Source organism: Manacus candei, unplaced genomic scaffold (genome assembly GCF_025592945.1).
Source record: "Manacus candei isolate 608988 ecotype Guabito, Panama unplaced genomic scaffold, ASM2559294v1 h1tg000049l, whole genome shotgun sequence".
NCBI classification, from domain to species: domain Eukaryota; kingdom Metazoa; phylum Chordata; class Aves; order Passeriformes; family Pipridae; genus Manacus; species Manacus candei.
In genome coordinates, this window is record NW_026138097.1 from 19,593,655 (window position 1) to 19,608,623 (window position 14,969).

Here is a 14,969-nt window from a genome sequence, read left to right on the forward strand (position 1 = left end):
GAGGAAAAAGCCCCCTGCCCCAGCCAGCTGGATCGATCTGCAGAGGCCCATCAGCAGCACAAAAACAGGCCCCACCTCCTCTCCTGGGATATTTTGGTTGTAGTGAAAGGCTCAAGAGATAAAGAGAGGGAAATTTGTTCTTTGCTAAATTGATATTTGAATTGTGAAATGTTTCTAATAAAATGCAACTCAGGGAGGAGCTTCATCTGACCAGCATTTGGATGAGTCTGATGCTGAACAAAGTGATATCAAATAATACACTGCATCTGAGTATAGGTTAGACTGAACCAGAATTATTTCATGGCAGTGCATATCCACAGCTTATTGAAGTTGGAAGGGTGGCACCCAGATGTTTTATGCTGCTAAAGCACCTGGGTTCTTTGACGTTCTCATTCTTTACTCCCACTCCAAATGCAACGTGATGCTTCCCATAACGTCTTTCTTAATTGCAAGCAAGAGCTTGAAACTCGCCCCGGATCAAAGGCTGCATTTTGACAGTTCAGGTGCAATTAAATGTGAGTATCAAGTAGGATGTCTGCAATTTATTATTAAACCTATGTTGAAGTGCCGGCATAACATTAGAGTCACGACGCCTTCTTGCAGATCACGTAGTTAGATACCTAAATGGGTGCGCTTGCAGACAGAAAATTGTGCTCCAGTCATTGGAGGCTTGGGCAAAGCCCAGCTAATGCTGAATAGCCAGCCAGTCCTATAACAATGTTTTTCATTGCAAACATAGGTCTCTTAACTTGCTAAAAGGGAACTGGGGCAAGCATTCGACAAAAAAAAGTCTTTAGTCATGGACCAGACATAAGGGAGCCAGATAGCTGCTGGCTTTGGAGCAGTTTTGAATCAAGAACATTTGCAGTATCCTTGGTATTCACACTCAAAGGCTTCTCTTAGAGCAAATATCTGCCTGAGTATGGAAAAGCAAGATCACATTTGCCTCTGAGATCTGTGCTCCGGTAGATTAAACCCATGAATGTTTAACCCACTCTTTTTAAAAAAAAGTAGAGGAACTTAAATTAAGCAAAACATCCAGTGGGATCCAGACAGAGCGAATACCAGAAACCTCCTCAAATGTTTGTTAAGGTAGAGGAGAAAAGTAATTTTTCTATAATTTCCTCAACTCCTGAAAAAAGCACTCTCTGCTTCTGTTCTTCTTTTGTAAGAGATCTTTAAACACGCGCAACTACAAGAGAGAATTGATGAAAACTCCACGAATCCAAGTCAGTATTTCTGTGGGGTTTATAAGAAATGCTTGGACACTGGAGTGACAGTTAAGGTTCCCTTTTGAAGAAATATGTCAACTGCTCCATGGTTGTCCTGTCCGCGGTTGTTCCTCCTTGTCTCTCATCAGAAAATAATTTGTACTCTCTTGTGAAAGTAATGAAAATCTTTCCTCTTTTGCTGCCACCTCTTTTCCTGCTGGATTGATGGGTGTTACAGACACTACTGATGTACTGTCTGAGGCTAAAACTCAATAACAAGCTGAAATCATATTTAAGGAAATGAGTCAATAAGCAAAACAGGAAGGAAACACACTGAATTAAACCTAGAAAACCACATAGCATAGTGTAGTGCAGGGGTTTAATACCTTTGTACTGTGAAACTGGGGAAATGAACTTTCAGGTTCAATGTCTGTGATGGGCAGCGTTTGTACTCTCTCTAGTCAACATACATTAATTACAGAAGGATCAAATTGGCATGAAGGAATTGCTCTCAATGAAGTAACACAAATGTTAAAGCATGGTGGAAAGAAAGCCTGGTGAAAACTGTCCTGAATGCCGGAGGAGACAGGGAAAGGGAAGATGAAATCAGTACTAAAAGAGTGAAATGCCAATCCCCCTCAAGGATCATGTGGCTCGAGGAATATGGGGAAAGGGAAAGGAGTTTGACTCTGTGCTGGAAATTTTCTTCTGAAGGTAAAAAAAGGGAATAGTGTGTCCTGGAAGGTTTTAAAGAAAAATTCATACTCAGCCTATTGTCCAAGTGGTGCAGTGCTGCCTGTAAATATTGAAACATAACTTTACCAAATGTGCTGGCTGAAATGCTACAACCCAAGCACCGTGAGAAATGTATTTGTCAACACATTGAGGAGAGTGGGGGGTTGGGTGGAAAGCAAGCCAAATTAACGACAACTGCCAAAAAAGTAGAGCAAAAAAGGTATACTTTCCCTTGTGTATCAGAAGCTGACTTTGTGCCAGGCTCTGTCAGGAAGTGAAGGGAAAGGTGCTCAGAGGCTGCCAAGTCCCCAAACAGGTCTTCATTTCCTGCTCTTAGTATTTTGCTACATTTGTATTTGGTCAAGAGTAAGGGGATGATGATAAGGATAGATCCATTATTTTGTGGAGCAAGGAGGAAGACAGGACTGCCAGAAAAATCCCTTAATTTGGATTTGTGGCCTTGAGGCCACTTTGTCTTCTTATGGTCCCAGAACAAGCCATGGGAGCTGAGGGAAACTTCACTGCACTTCATGCCCCAGGGATACCTTCCATGCAGGGCTTAAAGAAAGCTTCAAAGACTATAAACAAGTTTTTGAATGCACCAGGAGCTGGCTTTTATTCTCTCTGGTTTGCATATTGTGAAACTGGAGCACTGAAAAGTTGATTTTCAGAGTTTCCTACTGCTCGACACCTACATGAAAGGTCAGCATTTCAGAAGCACTATGGGTGCTCAGGAGGAACCAAGGATGACTGCTCTTTCTCATAACTTTGAACAGAAGCCACTTCTTTGCTAAATTTGCTAGCATGCAAATGCTGGTGAAAGTCAGCACTGCAGTTGACTAAATCAGAGTTTGCAATCTGTTCTTTCAGCACTAGATAGAGCCTCTCGTTATCACTGTGGTTTTACCCTCCCTAATGACTAATGCACTAGGAATAAATCAGTGACATGCAAACTGGCATGTTTTTCAGCAAGCACAATCGTCCATGAAATTTCTATAATTTTTCTCCTTCTCCCCATCCTGCCGACTTAACAGCATTTTTCTTTCCCTAGGAAACCGATCCTTACTGTGGGGAGTCATTTACAGTGCTGGCAAATGACTCAAAAAAAGCATTATGAACAGAGATGTCTCAAAAGGCCAGTTTCTGGCACCACACCACTTGGGCAATGGGCTGAGCAGGAATTTGTATTTAAAGGCTTGGTCTATGAATAGGGGACTTGGTTGCTCGTGATACCTCTGGGCAGAGAAGAAACAGTGTTTCTGTGGTCCATTATCATACCATAATTATCCCAGATGTAAATGAAGAGCTGGAGTCACAGCCATTGAAACGGAGTCAGTGACAGGGAATTTCACCTGACATATCTGGTAATATTTTGGAACCAGTGATCCAAATTCAAGCACACAAACTGCCACGTATTTATTGCATAAACATATATATATTTTGGACAGCTGCAATATGGTGTGTACTCCTGCTGTTCTTTTGACACTATTAGCTCAGTAAAACTACTAATTGAACTTGTAGTGCTGGAAATACTACAGCCATATGTGTAACTGCAGTGTGTACTTCATAAATGAGATGATGCCACCATGAACTGTGAAAATAATGCAGCTGTATAAAATTAGAGTGATGAATGTGCATTGGCATGCAGTTCTACTGTGCAAGCCAATGCTGGTACCAAACTGTTCCCTCAAAAACGCGGGCATTTAAACACGCTTTATAGGGCAGCAATTGCTTACTCTGCACTTAGTTTCTGTGTGGAATACAACGCTGGTATTTTTTTTTCCTTCCATCCAAATTTTTCTACTTTGATGACATTTCTCTTATGATGGCCAACCTCCAAGGTAGGTGGGCTTTGGTTCAGTTTTGGAGAAAACCACCCATTCTGGTCTGTGACCTGCTGCTGTGGTCCAGGAGCCCCCAGGTGGAGGGAAGCTGAGAAATGGGACAAAGCAAAGTATGACAGTGGGGGATTTTGTCTTTGCTGCATTGCTCTTCTAAGGACAGAGAAAATCCTCAGCCATCACAGGCCATCTGCATACAGCTCCTTAAACAAAGAACAAACTAGAAAAAGGGACAAACAAAGACCTGGAGTTGAAAGTGGAAAAACAAGGAACATAATTACGGTCAAATGACACCCAAGAGACAGAGGTTTGGGAGCGAATCCTGATGACTCACAGAGGAGGGAGAGGATGAGGAAGCAAAGACCGTGATTGCTATCAGCTTCTGGAGGGAACTTCCCAGGCACATCCCAGGCTATCACATGGTGATCCGAGGGAAGAGGCCAGGAGAGATGAGGGCTGCTTAGTGAGTGAAACATCTCTTCTTTGTGGTCACAGGGAAACCTGGCCAGACTGCCAGGACATTATCTAGAGAAGACAATGGTGATGAGAGCAAATGAAACAGGTTTGTGGTTGTGGTTTTTTTTTTTTTCATAAAGTAATCTGCAGCTGCTACAGTATTGCAACATTAAATATGAAGGTTTAGAAGCAATTAAATTTCTGGCCAGTGTGACTACACTGATGGATGATTCCTGAAAGAATCACTCGGGATAAGGATAGTTAAGCTATCAGCAGATAAACAGAGATTTGCCAGCTTCCACATGCAGAGCAATCGCTGCAGGCAAGGGTGCATCACTGGGGGGTGACTGCCACTGTTTATCGATCTTGATAAGCATTCAGAAACCTCTGTGAACAAATAGCAGCCATGGCTCTTATCACCAGGGCCATAAACCGAGACTCTCCCTCTGATACTACTCAACAAAAAACCCCAAACCCCTACATCCCAGAAGCAATTAGCAGCATGTGGGAGATCTGTAGAAAATACTGGTGAGTCCATATGCAGAGCCCTATGCCACAGCACACTTTTCTTACCTCAGCTTACATGTATTTAGCAGAAAAAGATCACATCTCACAGACAGTCAGAGCAACCTTGCTCTTTAAATAGTCACTATTTAAAATTTCATTTTTCATGCTGTGGCAACTCCATTGCAACCCCCCCACACCAATGCCTTAAAATATGGCATCCACAAGAACCAACCTGCTGGTGAGGCTGTGATGGTGCTTCAGCTGCAGACATGACTACATAGCATCAGCTCCATACTGCCATCAGCACTTTCTTGTTATATGGGATGTCTGGACAGGTAGGACTCTGGCATTAGACTCTGGCAAGCCGCAACCTGCAACTGCAGCTTTTTTCGGAACTCAAAAATAATTCAATGTGAGGCAAGGATTTGCTGCACTGAGAGACCAGAAACGGGTTCCCTTCTCACCTTTGATTTGTAGCTTGGTCCTCCTTGTCCATTTGAGCACTTCCCCCAAAGCTACCTGGCAGTTTCCTGCAGCCACCATCACACGTCAGAAAAGTTTTCCTCTTAAATTAAAGGACAGGGCAAACTGGCTGTGGCTGGATCTGGATAGAGCAGGATGCTGTTATTTAGAACACGACAAGAATGAGAAAGGTGGTTATGAATGTTCAGGCCAAAGAATATACTTCATAGCAGCAGGGAAGGAATTATGGGGCATGAGGTGAAAAGAAAAGAATAAAATGCTAGCATTGAGAACTATGCTGCCTGATCTAACTTTGATAAAGTCATAGTGAACAAGACTGAAACTACCTGGGCCAATGAGTCTCCTGTGGAGAGCAGACTGATTTGCTTAAGACAGCTATCATGGGTAGGAAATGTGACATCCCAAGCAGGGGAAGGGTTTGGTGAAGTTGGTCTCTCTCTCATGGCTCTGTTCAGGTATTTGCCTAAAAGATACTGCTACCGAGTTCAGAGCCTGTAGACCACTGGATTTTTCCACTCCTACTATAGTGGGGTAGAGAATCTGTCTTCTCTCATCTGTTGCTAGCAACATTGGATAAAAACGCATTCAAGAGAAAGCAACACCCTTCTGACTTTAAGCTGTAATTGAGCTCTGTCACACATAGCTGAATCCTGCTTCGAAAAGCTCTGCCTATACAAATATTTTCTTCATGTTCATTTGCCACATTTTCCTTTAGGCACCAGCATCATAGAATTTTGAATAGTCTGCAGTATACTATATACTATATTATATATGAGGATATTAGCCAATAACATCCTTATTCAGTAGAAAGGTTGGGCACACGTGACCTAAGCACGGAGATATATTGCTGTTACTTCTCCCACAGAGGATCTTTCCCTGTGTTGATCCATGTCCCCTTAGCTGGGTCCCTACTCTTGAGTCAGTGGCGAGCAGCTGGGGAGGGACTTCCAGAAGAGAGTTAGTTATATCTCTCCCATTGGAGTCAAAGGTTTTTCTTTGTTATAAATTGGGAAGATGATGATGAAAGGAAACCTTAGCGGAAAAAAGAATAAGACAAAAGAGGCTCAGAGGTCTGTAAAGCATTGTAGAGCTATGTCAGAATGGGTTTAAAAAAGACTGAAAGAAAGAAATTAGTAGAAAATTAAGCAATGGAGAGGTCAGACTTGCAGGTAAGGTGAAAACAGCAGCATAGCATTTAAAGGAAGAGAGACAGGAAGGGAATAAGCCATGGGAAAAACTAAAACTAGAAATAGTTGGAAGGGAATTAAAATGTTAGAGGGAGAGCATGAAGAAAGCCATGCAATATTAGGGCTACCTTCTTGATTATTTTTCACTGGCAGCTGCTGAGGGTCCCATTGCTGCACATTCCCCTCCCTCCATGGAGAGCAGCCAAGCACTTCTCTTTGAGAGCGATGAATGTGCAAAACAGTTTTGAATGCTTCAGCTTTAAACAAAACACTCTCCAAAGCCCCCTTCTGCCTTGGGCAGCTTCCCCCCAAGCCTCCAGGTGGAAACCTGGCAACTTTGTAGGCTCTCATGAACTCCTTTTGCCGATTGGTCCGTTATTAATACTGAAATATGAATACTGGTATGAAAAAAGTGAGAATCAGGCTAAATTTCCTTGCAAAAAGGAGAGATGTAATCTACTCCCTCCTCCGTGTCTCTCCTTACATGCCTTGTGCTCACTCCTTGCAGACAGGTGGGTGGAGATGTCAGCTCTAACAGGTGTAGAACTGCTTTATGGGACCCTCAAATCCTGTTGCAGTCAATGGAAATTCTGCCAGTCACTTTGATGGGACTACGAGTGTCCCTGCAAGGCTCACACCCCTGAAACTCACACCAACCCGTACCCATTGGCCTCTTCAGAGAATCTGATAGGCTGAGTGATTTACTCAGTGGGAAAGGTGTGAAGCTGAGAAACAGCCTTTAGTCCTTTTAATTCTTCCCATGAGTAAAGGGAGGCCTTTTCCAAGCCTGAAAAAGTGTATAAAAGAAAAGCCTTTCTCACAGGTAATTTTTTATCAGTCCAAGCAGTGACATAGTCAATTTTTCAAAAGCTTGCTAGTGATTTAAGGGCGTAAATCCCATCTGACTTCAGAAATGAGACTTAGACAGGTTTTTGCCCTTGAGCCACATCTCTAAGGACGTCTGTGCTCCTTTAAGGAAGAGGTGAAAATGGGGTTCTAAGCAACTCTTTTTGAATCAGAGGCATGCATAAGAGCTGACATGTCACAGGACTGATATTTGACATATGGATCTAGGCAAGTCATACAGCCCAAAGGATCTGAACTGGAAACCTCTGCACTTATTTTCAGGCAGCAATTTATATGAGATCTAAGTGGCACTGTGCTAGAGAACATGAACACCCTTGACTGGAGCTCTAGGAGAGTGAGTGTTAATGAGGTGCATCTATGAATTTAATAATAAGCTTATTCTCTCAGACCGTATGCAGGTTGTTTGGAAAAACATATACTAACTGAATGAGTCTGGAAAAAAACCAGAGTGTTTTAAAGCTTTCCCATTGTGGTGGTAGAACCAACGAAGCTCTGCCATGCTGATGGAGGCCACAGCGGTAGGACCACTACTAGCGAGGGCTTCTGCACTGCTGCAGTCACAATGGCTTTCTAGCTGGTGAGATCTGAAACGCTCTCAGAATCATCTTGTATTCAGCAGGGTAGGAGGCAGAAAGCCCATAAGGACATACAGCAGCAACTGTAATCTGCCACACTCTGGACACGGTGACATAGGTTTGAATGTCGCTGCCTTGGCAGGTCTGTCCTGAAGACATTTGCTTGCATGAATAAATTAGACACAGCTGAAATCCTCCAAGCTTCTTCCAGGGGTGCAAGGGCTGCAGGATGAGGCCCTGAAGGAAAGGCTGTGCAAGGATAGCCTCAAACAGAGCAGTTTGACCAGGCACCTCTGGCAGGCACAGCATTATTTTTTAAAATTACTACCAGCAATGCAATCTCTCTGTGAGACATAGATAGGATGCTCTTGTTTTCAGAAACTCCAATAAAAAAACCCATATTTATTTCATATATTCATGTACTTAACTAGCCATACTGTCTATCCCAGGAAATCCATGGGATTTCCCAAAGAGCTTTGTTACTTGATTCATTGTAAATGGTGTGGAATCTGCAGATGTAGTGTTAATTATAAGTGATCTAATTTTCAGGAAGTGTCAGGATAAAGTGCAGTCACTGCCATGCTGACACTCAGCACATAAATATCCTGGTGTGCTCGTTTTTCTATGCATGCTTCAGATTTGACACTGAAATTCCAGCCTTTGGTCCTTATCCTGTTAGCACAATGTGAGTAAAGTTATTTAGCTGAGGATGCTTCAATGCTTCTCCTGCAGGTAAGAGCTGGCAAGATCAGCCAGTGGTTTGCAAATATGTAGTGTAAACAAATCAAGAGAACAAGTCTGCATAAACATAGAGACTTATACACCTTACTTTATTTTCTCTGCTAAAGTACATGATGATGGGAACTGCCTTGCTAATTGTTGGACTTTCGTTTTTGAACACAGGCAGGTTGTTCTGCCTGTGGTAACCATAGGGTTTATAACACCAATCATGGGGTGTACAGCACCCTGAACTTGGTGGCTGTTTCGTCCTAATGAACTGTATTTAGAGTGTTTACACAGTGTGCATTCATCTTCTCAAGGTCTGTAACATGAACTGTGGACTCTTACTGCCCTAAGGGTAATATATATGGTGCTTCTGCTAGGCTAGAGAAAATAACCTTTCTCCTACTCAGTTCGCTTTAATTAATGTTAGAGTTGAGTTGCACCACTTTTTTTTTTTTTTTGCATACTCTGGGGCATGTTGAGACCTTAAGCTTTTGGTTAACATTTTCTGTGCCAGATGAATACCTCAGTCTGACTCTGGAGGGATGTCTCTGGATGTTCAGCTCTTTCTATGAATTTTTTTTCCACAACGGTTTCTTGTGAAAGACATAATGACATTGCATGCATAGAGCTAGATTTTCCAAATAATGTTATCACTGCCTGGTTGTAGTTTCCTTTCCAAAGTGCAATAGCCAAGAAAAGTGGTGCAACTCAACTCTGACTTCTGTGAAAAACACCTATATTCAGCTATGTTATAAACCCTTGGAAAATCACAGTTTACACACACCTGGCAGAGGCTTTCTAAGTTTGGCTGTTAATCTCTTTGATGTTTCAGTCTGTGGAGGCCTTGCTCTGATCTATGGCTGCAGGGACTGAGAGGGAGGTTTCTGGCAAGGCTCTTCTTGGTGCCTCCTGGTACAACCATGGAGAATTGTGCTCTCTGTCATTGACCTCCTGACCCCAAAAGATGAGGAAGAAGGGTCCTGGCCTTTATTTGTGGAGTTGGCATAAATAGGTGGACTAAAACAGCCTAGAGAGAGAGAGACTTGAACTGGGGACTTGGAGTGGAGAAGATACTTGGCCTCACTGTAAGAAACCTGGCGTGCGACTTTGGGTGGCAAATTGAGGCTGGAGACTGCTGGGATGAAACGTAGGCAACAGTTGGGCAAGGAAAACTTGGGAGGTTGTGCTGAAGAGTGGAAACCGGCCTATCAAGGCTGGAGACCAGGGATGAGGGAACAGGGAGCCTGGGACCTGGAACGTGGGTGGTGGCACATGGGAGGTAACAGGGTAGGTTGGCAGTGGGGAGCAGGATGATGAGATTGTGCTTCTGAGAACCCATGTAACTGAAGAGGAGCCCAGGATGCTCTGAAAAGCAGCATGCACTCATGTAATTGAAGTGTGGGATTATGTCAGGAGGGACTTGCAGTCACCCTTAGTTTGGGTGTCTTCTAATTTTGAATGCTTACATTTGCAAACTCAGTTTTCTCTTTAATGGAGCTATTTGTCAATGATAGGACTACCTGTTTCTCTGTAGGAAGCTGGTGCCAAAAGGCTATCATGATGCTCTAGTATGCAAGTCCTGAACAGTGTTGCATTTAGTAAATTATGATGAAACATCTCCATGTCATTTATTTGAGGTGCTGTTTGTATATGAGGACTGTAATTCTCTTAAACCTCATCTACTTCAGAGTAGAATGAATTAACATGGATGATTGAGGGGCTGTCTAACTAATGGACTTTCAATACAGTTAATGCCCAGCAACAAATTCAATGTTTCTTTGGATAACGGAAGAGTTTAGTTTTTTTAAATAATCAAGTTTTGGTAATTTAAATTCACTGGTGTCAGAATGTTTTTCACATAGACTTTTTCTCTTTTGCTTAACATACAGCAAACTATTAATTTTTGAGAAGATACAGGCATGACTTGGTACAGTTACAAACAAAGATTTGATCAATATCAGTGTATTTTTCTAAATATCGCCTTGTGATAGGATAAGGGGAGATAAAAGCACAGCTCTGGAGATAATTGCCAGAGCTTATAAACACTCCTCCCCCCCACGCCCCCCTTTCATTTCATGACAGCTGCAGCAGCAGAGACAATATCCAGGACTGTACAGAGAGTGCTGGCTGTGGTAGCACCCCTGGTGTGTTTATGCAGCTCTCTGCACTAGCAGTAAATGATCAATGGTCAAAAATGTCAAAATCCAGCAGTAGACAGCTCTGAGTGGCCTGCTGTTGCTGACCATGCTTTGAGCTTGGGGTTGGACAGGAGGATCTCCAGAGGTCCCCTCCCACCTCAGCCATGCTGTACCAACATGGGCCCAATGCCCATCTCAGGCACATCCACATAGGCTGCTCAGAGGCTGGTGGTGACACAGTGCCATAGGTGGGACCCTGGTTGGTGGGACACAGGGTTTGTGGCTCCTCCAATGTGTCTCGCTGAGACTAGTCTGAGCCACCTTTTTGAGGGAAGCAAAGGGATGTGTCAGCAGACCCAGATGCTCTCCAGGATTAGGAGCCTCAGGTTGCTGTTTGCACTGCCTATCTGTGGGCACTAAACTTCAATGAGGGAAGCATTTTCCCCTGTTTTATCTGTGGAGGGAGATTAGCCCAGGCAGAAGGAGACTCAGAGTATGGATTTCTGCTCTGAATCACCTCCAGGGACATTTTCCCTTTGGGTGTAAGGGCAGTCAGCTGATACTGAAGGAGCAATTTCCCTGCATTTTGTGCTTCAAGATGTTAATGCACCTGAGATGTCAATGCAGGCTAAGAAAATGGGATTTCTTCAGCCTGGAAAAGAGAAGGCTTCAGGGTGACCCAACTATGACCTTCCTGTACCTGGAGGGACCCTACAAGAAAGATGGAGAGGGACTTTTTACAAGAGCATGTAATGACAGAATAAGGGAGAATGGCTTCAAACAGAAAGAGAGTAGGCTTAGATTAGACATTAGGAGCAAGTTCTTTGCTGCAAGGTTGGTGAGGCACAGAAACAAGCTGCCCAGAGAAGTTGTGGATGCCCCTGGAAGTGTTCAAGGCCAGGTTGGATGGAGCTCTGAGCAACCTGGTCTAGTGAAAGATGTCCCTGCCCTTGGCAGGCAGTTGAAATTAGATGATCTTTAAGGTCCCTTCCAACCCAAGCCACTCTATGGTTCTATGATTCATTTTTAAGGTTATAGTTAATAGATAAGCATTTACAAATTATTGTTATCAGGAGACAATTATTGGTCAAATTCCTATACCCAACCCAAGGACAAAAAGTGGTCTAAATGGCATACAGATGAATAGAGAATTTGTTGCTCTCCTGTGGTAAGCATATTGACCATCTTCTCCTGCTTGAAGCCTTTAATGTTAGCACAGGGGGGAAGGCTCTCCTCCTAACTAGAGGGTGTTTCTGGTGTTTGGGTTTTTAATTGGGTCTTTTTTTGTAGGTTTTTTGTTTGTTTTGTTCTCTTTTGGTTTGTTTTTGTTGTTGTCATTTTTGTTTCTTTTTTTTTTTTTTTTCTTTTTTTTTTGAGACAGAGAGACTGGGGTTTTGAAGCAATTTATTAAATGGAGTTACCACAAATATGTCTCCTTTTTACATGTCCATTTTCAGGTTAGCGACCTGTAAAAATACTCACTCTGCTGAATCTTTTAAAGCATGCAATAAAACAGAGTTTTATGGAAGAGAACAAGGCAATGTATACGAGTCTGACAGATTTCAATGAGCCAAAATGTTCATTGTAATTTTATCACAGGGTATCAATATGAGAACTGACAATTACCTGTGATCAGTGAGGCCTGAACCTCTTTCCACCAATAGATGCTTTTTTAATCACTGTGGGCTGCGCTTTTGTCTCACAGTTTTAGGCAACAGCCTTCTGCAAAAGTTTTGTGTAAGGTGTGAGGTTTAACAAGCCCTGATTCAGTAATGATTTTAATGGTTAATATAATTTCCCCCCTTAGTCCCAGAGGCCTGAGACCATAGAAATCTTCATTTTTTTTCTGCTGAAGGATGTTATGTGAGCAGGGGAGATTACGAAGTTTGGTTGGATTCTGTTGTTTCATGCATGTGTGCTTGCTGGCTGTTGGACTGAATGGAAAAGTGCTAGGCTCTCCCTGCCTCTTGCTTGGGGAGGGTTCAAAGAAGTTTTTTTCCTCTGCCCTATTAGAGATTTAAAAAAGAAAAAAAAATAGGGACATTACTGCCCCTGATTACTCCTCCTTTGACAGCTTGGCCAACAGTTTCAAAAGCAGCTGAAAGAAAACAGGAAGACACACAGACAGCGTGATGATTTAAACTTTGTTTCTCTAGGAAACAGGGCTAGGAAGAGTACGTAAGCCTCTTTGTAACAGAATCAACCTTCTCCAGACTTAAAATTGGCTCAGAAATGAAAAGGAATGGATCCTCCATGTGCTGATTATTTTAAAAATGCTCACAAGCTCTCATTCAGTTTTATGACTATTTTGTGACTTGCTCCTGGAACTGAAAGTTTGATGCTGAGGTCTTATATATATATAGTGTAGTAGAGGTCCCTTAGGTCATCATAATTGTTATGGTATCCCAGTGCTACCCTAGCACTTATAGGGATTGCTCCTATTATTCCTGTGAATGATGAGGGTCCCCATCTCCCCAGTACTAATTGTGCTTCGTGAGTGTGTCTGACAGCAATTTGCTCTCATTGACTGTTACATATGATGTGCTTACAAAAATTGCTAGAAAAATCTGGATGGGCAAAAAAAAAGGTCCCCTGATCCAACCAGATTGGTGAGAGAATAGCAAAGGGCAGAAAAGCACAGCTGCCTTTGCATGGCACAATGCAGGGCTATCCTTCACTCTCTCCTTCCATGCCTCTGGCATTGGATGAGCCCTGTTCAGCCTTTTTTGTCAGCTGGGAACTGAAAAGGGCAGTACCAAAGAACTTGCTGTTTTTTACAAATCTATGTCCTGATGCAAACTCTTATTGAAATAAACTGTGTGGAACAATCTGAAGCTGAAATCTATTTTATCTTTCTTTTTTTTTTTTTTCCCCAAGCCTATTGCTGGGAACTTTCTTCCCCAGAGACTTACAGACTCTTCTGTCATAACAGGTGCAGCCTGGGGGATGGTGGTAGCAATCCACGGATCCTCCTGGGAGTAATTACACTTCTTTTCGAGTTCCCCTTGTCTGATGCATCTCTCTGGTAGCACTTCTGCCAGGAGCTGTGCTCATACGTTAACTTTAATCCATTCAGTAGAGGGAGTCAGATGCTAAAATCTGAGCTAGCCCCTCCAGATCAGGACCTTGTACTTGCATGCAGGATCTGAAATACTTGATTCTTTGCTGTCTGCTTAACCCAAGTGGGGGTGTCTGGGATGTCTTGATCTCAGCTGAGCTGGCTAAACTCTGCTGTAATGATACAATCACAGCAGCAACAACAGCAATGTAATTAAGAGTTATCATGCCAATGCTCTTCAATATTGCCTTGCAGGATCCATCTCTGCAAGTTGGTGATATTTCTCTACATCTGTGTAGCTCCCCTGCCTCTCTGGTGGACACTGTTTGCAGCAGTACTTGCTGGTGCATAGTTGGAGGGACATTTGGTTCCATTTTATGATGAACTTTCCTCTCTTGTGTCCGTGGAGATCTGGTTCCATAGCACAGCTTCTAGGCACCAGCTGCCACCTGTTTTCTAAGGTAGAAAGAGGGAACTGATGTAGGGAAGGTGCACAGAGGCATGTAAGGAATTATGCCTCCCAAACATGGTGTGTCTCTTCAAAACCAGGTTGTTACACAAAAAGCTGATGTGAATTTGGCATACGGATCTTCTTAAACTGTAAAAACAACCATGGACCCCAACTCCCCAGCATCTCAAAGGCTACCTTGAATGGCCAGGGTGGGAAGATGTGGGTCACAGCAGGTGCCATGGGTCATGGCCCATCCCAAACAGCAGAAGGAAGGATGGCAGGAGGCCCCTGTACCCCTGCCCAGTAAGGGACTCCTCATGAGAATCAATGTGGGTTTTTGTTCTTCAGATTACTCAACTGCATGGTGGGAGAGCAGTGAAATCTTTTACACAATCCTTGTAGCCGATCAGCAGAGAAGCAAAAGTCAGCTGCATGTCCTAAAATGATGCCTGTGGTGTAAAACACATCAGGATGGTAGTGACTAATACTTTGGAGACAGACATGAAGAGGGAACCAGTCTCAAACTGGTGGCTAAAATTTGGCCTATTTGACTTCTTCTGTGTTATCCCAATTATTTCATTAGGAAGTTTTGAACCAAGAAACACTGTGGGATGCAAAAATCTGCTTCAAATGTTCATTCTTAGAATGGTAATTGAGTTTTAAATATTTATGGCAGAACCTGGAGTTGTACTAGTGAATGCATTATAGACTCTCCCCAGTGGTAAGCCTGGCTT